The sequence below is a fragment of the Bos javanicus genome, chromosome 6 (assembly GCF_032452875.1).
Source record: "Bos javanicus breed banteng chromosome 6, ARS-OSU_banteng_1.0, whole genome shotgun sequence".
Lineage (NCBI taxonomy): Eukaryota > Metazoa > Chordata > Mammalia > Artiodactyla > Bovidae > Bos > Bos javanicus.
Genome location: NC_083873.1, coordinates 73,976,287 through 73,985,413, shown reverse-complemented (window position 1 = coordinate 73,985,413; position 9,127 = coordinate 73,976,287). Strand labels below are relative to the sequence as shown.

Here is a 9,127-nt window from a genome sequence, read left to right as displayed (position 1 = left end):
GAGTCGGACACGACTGAAGCGACTTAGCAGCAGCAGTCATAGCTTTTCATCCAAGCAGCAGATGTCCTTTAATTTCTTGGCTCCAGTGACTATCCGCAGTGATTTTGGAGCCTGAGAAAATGAAGTCTATCACTGTTTCATTTTTCCCCATCTATTTTTCATGAGTTTCATTTGGCGGCGGAGCAGGTTCCCTGCTCTCTCCCAGCAGGAAAGATATTGAGGTGGGGTGGGTAAATGGAATATCTGGGGCATACCCACTCATGGCCTAGACACTGAGTGTGGCTCAATTGAAAGACACTGAAAAATTCGATCCACTCTCAAGATACTGGGTGAGGGGCTGATTGAATAAAAGCAAACAAACAGGTGATTATTAACCCAGTGGAAAGATGCTGGAGGAGGGGCATGATGGAAAGAAATCAAGGAATACCTGGGGCTCAGCTGAAAGGTGGCTCCCATATGGCTCCATTGTAGAAAGACATAAGGAATGGAGCTCATACTTGCAAGTACCTAGTTAACTGAAGACATTAAATCTCACTGTAAATATTGAGGGGGATCTTTAATGCCTATGCAGTTAAAAATTAAAAGCTGGCTTGGTAAAATTTTAAGCAAGGCTTTCTATGGGGAGGCTCAGATTTCTCTGTGTCTTTGGGATGACCCAGCTTTCCTAGTGGCTCAGACATTAAAAATTCTGCCTGCAATGCAGGAGATTTGGGTTCAATCCCTGGGTCAGAAAGACCCTTGGAGTAGGAAATGGCAGCCAACTCCAGTATTCTTGCCTGGAGAAATCCGTGGACAGAGGAGCCTGGTTGGCTATATCCCATGAGTCACAAAGAATCAGATTTGACTGAGCAACTAACACACATGAAGAGATGGGACTAGATGCCATGATCTTAATTTTTTGAATGTTGATTTCTAAGCCAGCTTTTTCACTCTCTTTCACCTTTATCAAGAGGCTCTTTAATTCCTCTTTGCTTTCTGCCACTAGGGTGGTATCATTTCATGTCTGAGGTTGATTAATATACTCTCATTTATCATTTGCTTTCTGTTTATCCCCTATGATTTTTGTTGCTCTGTTTTACCTTTGGTCCCTTCTTTTGGATTATTTGATCATTCTATTTTAAGGTATCAGATTTTGGACTGTATCTCTTTGTATAACTGTGTTACTTTAGGAACTTAAATACACATATTCAAATGTTCACAGCCATTTCAAAGTAAAATTTCACTACTTCAATAAAATACAGAATGTTTGTTGCCAGTTAGGTCTCTTTATACCCCCATAAGGATATGCAGATGACACCACCCTTATGGCAGAAAGTGAAGAGGAACTAAAAAGCCTCTTGATGAAAGTGAAAGAGGAGATGAAAACATTGGCTTAAAGCTCAATATTCAGAAAACTAAGATCATGGCATCTGGTCCCATCACTTCATGGGAAATAGATGGGGAAACAGTGGAAACAGTGTCAGACTTTATTTTGGGGGGCTCCAAAATCACTGCAGATGGTGACTGCAGCCATGAAATTAAAAGACACTTACTCCTTGGAAGAAAAGTTATGACCAACATAGATAGCATATTGAAAAGCAGAGACATTACTTTGCCAACAAAGGTTCATCTAGTCAAGGCTATGGTTTTTCCTGTGGTCATGTATGGATGTGAGAGTTGGACTGTGAAGAAAGCTGAGCACTGAAGAATTGATGCTTTTGAACTGTGGTGTTGGAGAAGAGTCTTGAGAGTCCCTTGGACTGCAAAGAGATTCAACCAGTCCATTCTAAAGGAGATCAGTCCTGGGTGTTCTTTGGAAGGAATGATGCTAAAGCTGAAACTCCAGTACTTTAGCCACCTCATGGGAAGAATTGACTCATTAGAAAAGACTCTGGTGCTGGGAGGGATTGGGGGCAGGAGGAGAAGGGGACGACAGAGGATGAGATGGCTGGATGGTATCACTGACTCAATGGATGTGAGTGTGAGTGAACTCTGGGAGATGGTGATGGACAGGGAGGCCTGGCGTGCTGTGTGTGATTCATGGGGTCACAAAGAGTCGGACATGACTGAGTGACTGAACTGAACTGAACTAAAGGTTTATCTTATATTATCTTAGGTTAATAGTTGCTAAATCTATTACATCTACATATGTTGAAAATCCCACTGGACATTGTTATACATTTTATTGTCAACATGTGTACTAACACCACTTGGGAAGCACCACAATATGTTTATACTAGTTTACGTTTATCATATACAATTGTCAGATAGGGGAAGCTGTATCTGGTGAGGCTCAGGTGATCTGCAGCAGGATCTCCATTTCCATGAGGAAGGTGTCACTGGGCATGTTCCCCAATGATCTTGAAGAAGAGATGCCTAGGCATTTCAAGCTGATAAACTGCAGGGCTGGGGGCACCACAGCAGTTTTTCAAAGATACCCAGTTGTTCCAGATATTTCTACTTGGTGTTGGTCTCAAGAATGACATAATCTTTCACAGAACCTCTTGGAAATTGGGCAGACCCTTGATAGCTGGGTTAAATGCACTGTGGCTTGCAGGCTTCCCAGCTTTGACTTACTCATCTACTTCATTTTGAGCACCACATCAGCCAGAATTCTGTCAAAGATGGAGTCAACCCCAGTGCTATGGTTATGGCTCAGATGATTGTATAAACCTGTGGCCAGAAGGATGTCAACCTGCACAGAAACCAAACGGTTAGAGAACGAGGCAATCACCAATCCACTGCACCCAGCCCAGAACAGAATAACCTAGTCCTCCAAAGTGAGGTCAGAGAAGTGGGAAAAGTACTTGGCTCATTCAAAGAGAGTGCAAAGCTGCTTACTGGCTTTTTTTTTTTTTCCCAACACAGCACATTTATGTTGCCTTTAAAACATCGCAAATATGAACCATCCAGCAGCTTGCCGTTTTGGTAGCTGGACAACTTGTCTTAATCATCAGTCTGCTGAACTTCCTTTTTTAGAAACATAAAAAACATCCAAAAATTCTCTGCTAACTGTGTCTTTAACTGCTAGGGCTTGCTGAATCAAAGCAGCTAGATTTGATACAAGATCAGTGTTGTTACCTTCAGGAATTAACTTTTTTTTCTGATGCTTAAGATACTGAACAAGAAACACCTGGCCTCTTCCGAACTCTGTGGATGTATTTTTCGCCCAAGAAATTTCAAATTTCAACAAGAGACCTATTCTTTTGAATAATGATGCCAATGGGGAAGTGAGTTAAGTGCAGATCTCATCTTGAAACAGAAACCCAGCATAACACCTTTAATCATGTTTTGTGCATGACTTCAGATAGTGCCAAAGGTAGCCAGTTCCTTTCTATTTCTCCACAGTTTGTCAGCTCAGAGCCGCTTCTTTTTCTTTTGAAGGAGACTTTTGTATTCTATCCAAAGATTTAGTTGTAAGCAGAAGACGCTGCAGTGACTTTATGCAGCCACAGCATATCTGTAACTATACAAGCCAAGTAAGAGTGACGTGGGAATGCAGTGATGAAAGTGTGGGATTCAGATATGGAAAAAAGCGGGGTCTATTCAACATGAAAATCCTTACTGAAAAAAATGAAATTTGTGACCCTAACTCACAGCATACATAGAAAATATTGCCACATTGTGTGTGTGCTTAGTCGCTTAGTCAGATTTGACTCTTTGAAACCCCATGGACTGAAGTCAGCTGGGTTTCTCTGTCCATGGGATCTTTCTAGGCAAGAATACTGGAGTGGGTTGCCATTTCCTCCTCCAGGGGATCTTCCTGATTCAGGGATTGAATCATCTCCTGTGTCTCCTGCATTGCAAGCGGATTCTTTACCCGCTGAGCCATTGGGGAAGCCGATAATACTGTAAGCAATAAAAATTTTTTAAATATATACAATCTTTATAATCATAAAGTATAAAATATTTTAAAGACAAGATGCAAAAGTAAAAATTATAAATGAGAAAAAGCAATAAATTACTACATGATAAAAAAAGGTATCTAACTTGAATTTATGAGCCATTGCCTCATTGAACAGCATAGATGGACTTTACAACATAATACTGAACAAAAGAAACAAAACACTATCCATGAAATAATTCTTTTTATACAAAATTCAAAAACAGACAAAGTGATACAGTTTGTAAAAAGACAGGGAAGTGGTTATTTTTCAAAACACATATTGACTTAAAGGGGAAATGAAAGCTTCTTGGGTGCTAGTAAAGTTCTGTTTCTCAATCTGGGAATTGTTATATTTTCGTTTTTGTATTTGTTTTGTTTTATTGTGTATGTATGAAAATTCATCAAACTGGTCACTTATTTGTTGTTTCCTATCTGAACTTACACTTTAATAAATATTAAAATGAAAAGTAAGTAAGTAATACATGCAAGTTTTAGGATAATTAAAATATAAAGAGGCATTGGATGGTAATTAGAAGCACAAAAGATGATGCATTGCTATTGACAAAGTTCCAGTTAAGTTGGATTGAGGATTGAAGGATGTTCATCTTATTGTTTATTTTTACCATGTGGACATACATGTATCAACTATTTATACAACTATTACAAAATAATTAATAATCATGTTATTGCATAAAAGTGACATAATAAATAGGAGAAAGAACCTCATGATTGACACAGCCTAGACTTTCAAAATATTTGTGAAATGACAAAACATGATTAATTCATTTCAATATGTCTTTTTACTGGCATGTTAATCATATATTATCATTGTATATTTTAATAAACACTGATATTACACTAAGCATTTTACAACTTTTTGTTTGCCATTTCACACTAAATTCTAAACATCTATTTTAAATTTTTTATTGTTGCTACAGATATAATCATATGGGTGAGTCATATTTCATTTAATTTGCTTAAGAGGAAGAGCAAAATAATGATGCAATAAATTGAAAGCCTTCTATAATTGACCTAGAGGAACAGTGGTCTGAAATGCAAAAGTCCACTTGTATACAGATTTTTTCACTAAATATGTACCACATATCCTCAGTTGGTGTGGAGTTTGTTGATCCCTAGTGCAGTATTATTCAAGGGTCAACAGTATATAGATGCTTAGACTGTCTCATTCATGCAAATATGCTCACGATATTAATTTCTAAGGATGAGAGTATGGTACAAAAAACCTCTAAAAATGTTTGCCTATTAGTAAATGACTCAAAGTGTGTAGAAATTGAGTCCACATTTCACCAACAGCATATAAAGAGATTCCGTTTCTCCATGCCAACAATAATTTTGTGTTTACTATCTCTGCTCATTCATATAAGATAGAGAAAGATAATTAGGATTATTATTTGCATAGAGAAAAACAACTTTTTAATGTGAATGTTGGTGAATGTAATCATATATTTGGCATAGAGAAATACAGATATATGACAGGTAGATAGATGGATACGGGAAGTATTTCTTAAAGTTTATTTTTAATTCTTTATTAGTGAGGTTGATCATTTGTTTTATAATTCATTTTCTTTTTTACTCTAATTTATTTGGGATATTCCTTTTACCATTAATTTATTAGTGTTTCTTCTATGATAAAAAGAATGTGACTATTATCTCTTTTATTCATAGCACCTGACGTTGAATTTGTGTTCCATGTTCCAGAATTTTTGTGATGATTTTATTTCAACATAAGGCTCTTTTGAAATCTGTGTCATTGTTCTGCAATGAATATTCACTCATAATTTATTTAGTAACTGTATTTTTTGTTTAAGATTTTGAGTCAGCCATAATTATTTATGATGTAGAGACAGGAATCCAGCTTAATTTTATTTTCAATTGGCTAGCTAGCTAAAAATAAGAATTTAGTAAGACTTTAACTTCCAGTAGTGTCAAAGGTTTGACATATATTAAAGGTGTATGTTTTATATTGAGAATCTTCATTTTGAGATAGTTTAAACATATAATTGGCACCCCACTCCAGTACTCTTGCCTGGAAAATCCCATGGACGGAGGAGCCTGGTGGGCTGCAGTCCATGGGGTCGCTAAGAGTCAGACACAACTGAGCGACTTCCCTTTCACTTTTCACTTTCATGCATTGGAGAAGGAAATGGCAACCCACTCCAGTGTTCTTGCCTGGAGAATCCCAGGGATGGGGGAGCCTCGTGGGCTGCCGTCTATGGGGTCGCACAGAGTCAGACACGACTGAAGCAACTTAGCAGCAGCAAACATATAATAATTATGCAATTCTTTTTTACTTTGTAGTTATAACAAAATTTAAACCATTTCTGGTAAAAAAAAAAAAATTGAAACTATTTTGAAAAGTGTATGGTTGTATATCATTGCAGTCAATGCATTCTTCCATTTTTCCACCCTAAATCTTCCTGTACTTTGAAAGTCTTTACTTGTATATAAACAGTTTTGATGATAACACACAAACATTGAATGTTGGAAAGGGAACAACAGATTTATAATGAATTTTATAGGTGCTTAGGACACATCATTTTTTTTTTTCCAGCCTTATTTTTATGTTTACTTTTTATATGTAATATATCTATAAAGGAAATAAAACTCTTCAGCAACAAATTCTTACATATGCTTTTTCATCTGATACCAGAAAACAGTCTTGAATTCATTTTGTGGGATGTTTACATCAAATCTAGCCAACAACACATTTTTTTTCTTTTTTTAAATTTAATTTAATTTTATTTTTTAACTTTACAATATTGTATTGGTTTTGCCATATCAAAATGAATCCACCACAGGTATACATGTGTTCCCCATCCTGAACCCCAGAATATTGGAAATAAAAGCAAAAATAAACAAATGGGACCTAATTAAACTTAAAAGCTTCTGCACAACAAAGGAAACTATAAGCAAGGTGAAAAGCCAACAACACATATTAACCAATGTAAAAATCATGCTGAAATCTTGTGTTCCTATTATGTAAAATTATTAGTTTCTTCTCATTTTCATGATAGTCAGTTTGGAACTAACTTGTATATTAGGAAATAGGGAAGGGAATGAAGATTATACAGTATGTATCAGTAAATGGGTTGAAAATGTTTTTTGAGTGAACCTTTCTTTGTAAATATGATTTGGGATTTTGAAAAGAGCATATTGCAAATGCCACCCAGTGCATTCAGCAAATGTTACCTTCTATCATAGAAGATAGGCTCCAAATGTGATTTGAGTAAAAATGAACATGAGGGAATAGCTTGTAAATGACACTTAAGCTTTTCAGTCTTGATTGATTTCAATACTGAATTTGAAAACAATATAGTTGCAGTTGTAAATAAAGTTTACTTCTACTTTTATATAACTGTTAAGTGTTTTCCTTCAACATTCAGGAAATTATTGCTTCTTCCACTAAAGTCTATATTTCATGTCTGTCTGTAATAGATTTTAAAACTTTGGATAAACAGATTTGAAATCCTAACTGATCCTGTGAGTATTCCTTGCATTTCATAAAATTATTTTTGAAGTGAAACTTCTTCAGGAATACTTTAGCAGGTGATTGGCCAGCCTTTTCTGGACCTATGTGCTTCTTAATATTGTTGCTTACCGCCCTTGCCATCAAAGATACAGAGATAGGAAAATCCTTTAAAGCTTTCTTTTACATTTGCTTTTCAGCTTCATTAGAGAGTCTTTGTATTGACAAAGGATCATATCTACAAAATCTATTCAATAACAAAGTTTTAAAATGACAATTCATATAAAAATAGGAATTTGGAGAATAACCAAAACAAAATATTCTAAGCCATATTCTTTACACCCAGCATAAAATCACATCCATCTCCACAGATCATCCTCATTTATGATTTTTCATTCACATTTTGCTATCACAGAACTCATTTAGAGAGAACAAAATGTGATTACTATTTTTTAAATTGCACTAAGAATTAGGATAACTCATAAACTTTGGATTACTCTAACTTCTAGTAATGAGTCAATGATATAAGCCCTCCAATGGAAATTAAATTAAGATCAAGGTCTTGTTTAGTCACTAGTATTAATGGTTCAGTCATGTCTGACTATTTATGACCCCATGGACTGTAGCCCACCAGTTTCCTCTGTTCACGGGATTCTCCAGGCAAGAATACAGGAGTGGACTGCCATTCCCTTCTCCAGAGGGTCTTCCTGACCCAGGGATTGAACCTGGGTCTCCTGCATTGCAGGCAGATTCTTTACCATCTGAGCTATAGGGGAGTCCCCTTTAGTCACTAAATTGTATCCAACTTTTTGTGACCTCATGGCTTGCAGGCTCCTCTGTCCACAGGATTTCCCAAGCAAGAATACTGAAGTGGGTTCCCATTTCCTTCTCCAGGGGATCTTCCCTGAGCCAGTGACTGAAACTGCATCTCCTGCATTGCAGACGGATTCCTTAACATTGAGCCACCCAGGAGACCCCAAGGACAACATTTCAAGAGTCACATCATGCAAGGTGCTATATAACAGATGATTTGGTAGTGGCCCAAGGAAAAGAAATGCAAAAAAGCAAAATGGCTGTCTGGGGAGGCCTTAGAACTAACTGTGAAAAAAAGAGAAGCTAAAAGCAAAGGAGAAAAGGAAAGATATAAGCATCTGAATGCAGAGTTCCAAAGAATAGCAAGGAGAGATAAGAAAGCCTTCCTCAGTGATCAATGCAAAGAAATAGAGGAAAACAACAGAATGGGAAAGACAAGAAATCTCTTCAAGAAAATTAGATATACCAAGGGAACATTTCATGCAAAGATGGGCTCGATAAAGGAAAGAAATGGTAGGGACCTAATAGAAGCAGAAGATATTAAGAAGAGGTGGCAAGAATACACAGAAGAACTGTACAAAAAAGATCCTCATGCCCAAGATAATCACAATGGTGTGATCACTCACCTAGAGCCAGACATCATGGAATGTGAAGTCAAGTGGGCTTAGAAAGCATCACTACGAACAAAGCTAGTGGAGGTGATGGAATTCCAGTTAAGCTATTCCAAACCCTGAAAGATGATGCTGTGAAAGTGCTGCACTCAATATGCCAGGAAATTTGGAAAACTCAGCAGTGGCCACAGGACTGGAAAAGGTCAGTTTTCATTCCAATCCCAAAGAAAGGCAATTCCAAAGAATGCTCAAACTACCACACAATTGCACTCATCTCACACACTAGTAAAGTAATGCTCAAAATTCTCCAAGCCAGGCTTCAGCAAAACGTGAACTGTGAACTTCCAGATG

The 9,127-nt window shown here is 36.9% G+C and overlaps 1 pseudogene; it reads right to left on the bottom strand.

The window, feature by feature from the left end:
- Positions 1 to 2,272: 2,272 nt before the first annotated feature.
- LOC133249158 (retinoic acid receptor RXR-gamma-like) lies at positions 2,273 to 5,637 on the bottom strand (annotated as a pseudogene).
- Between the last annotated feature and the right edge of the window lie 3,490 nt (positions 5,638 to 9,127).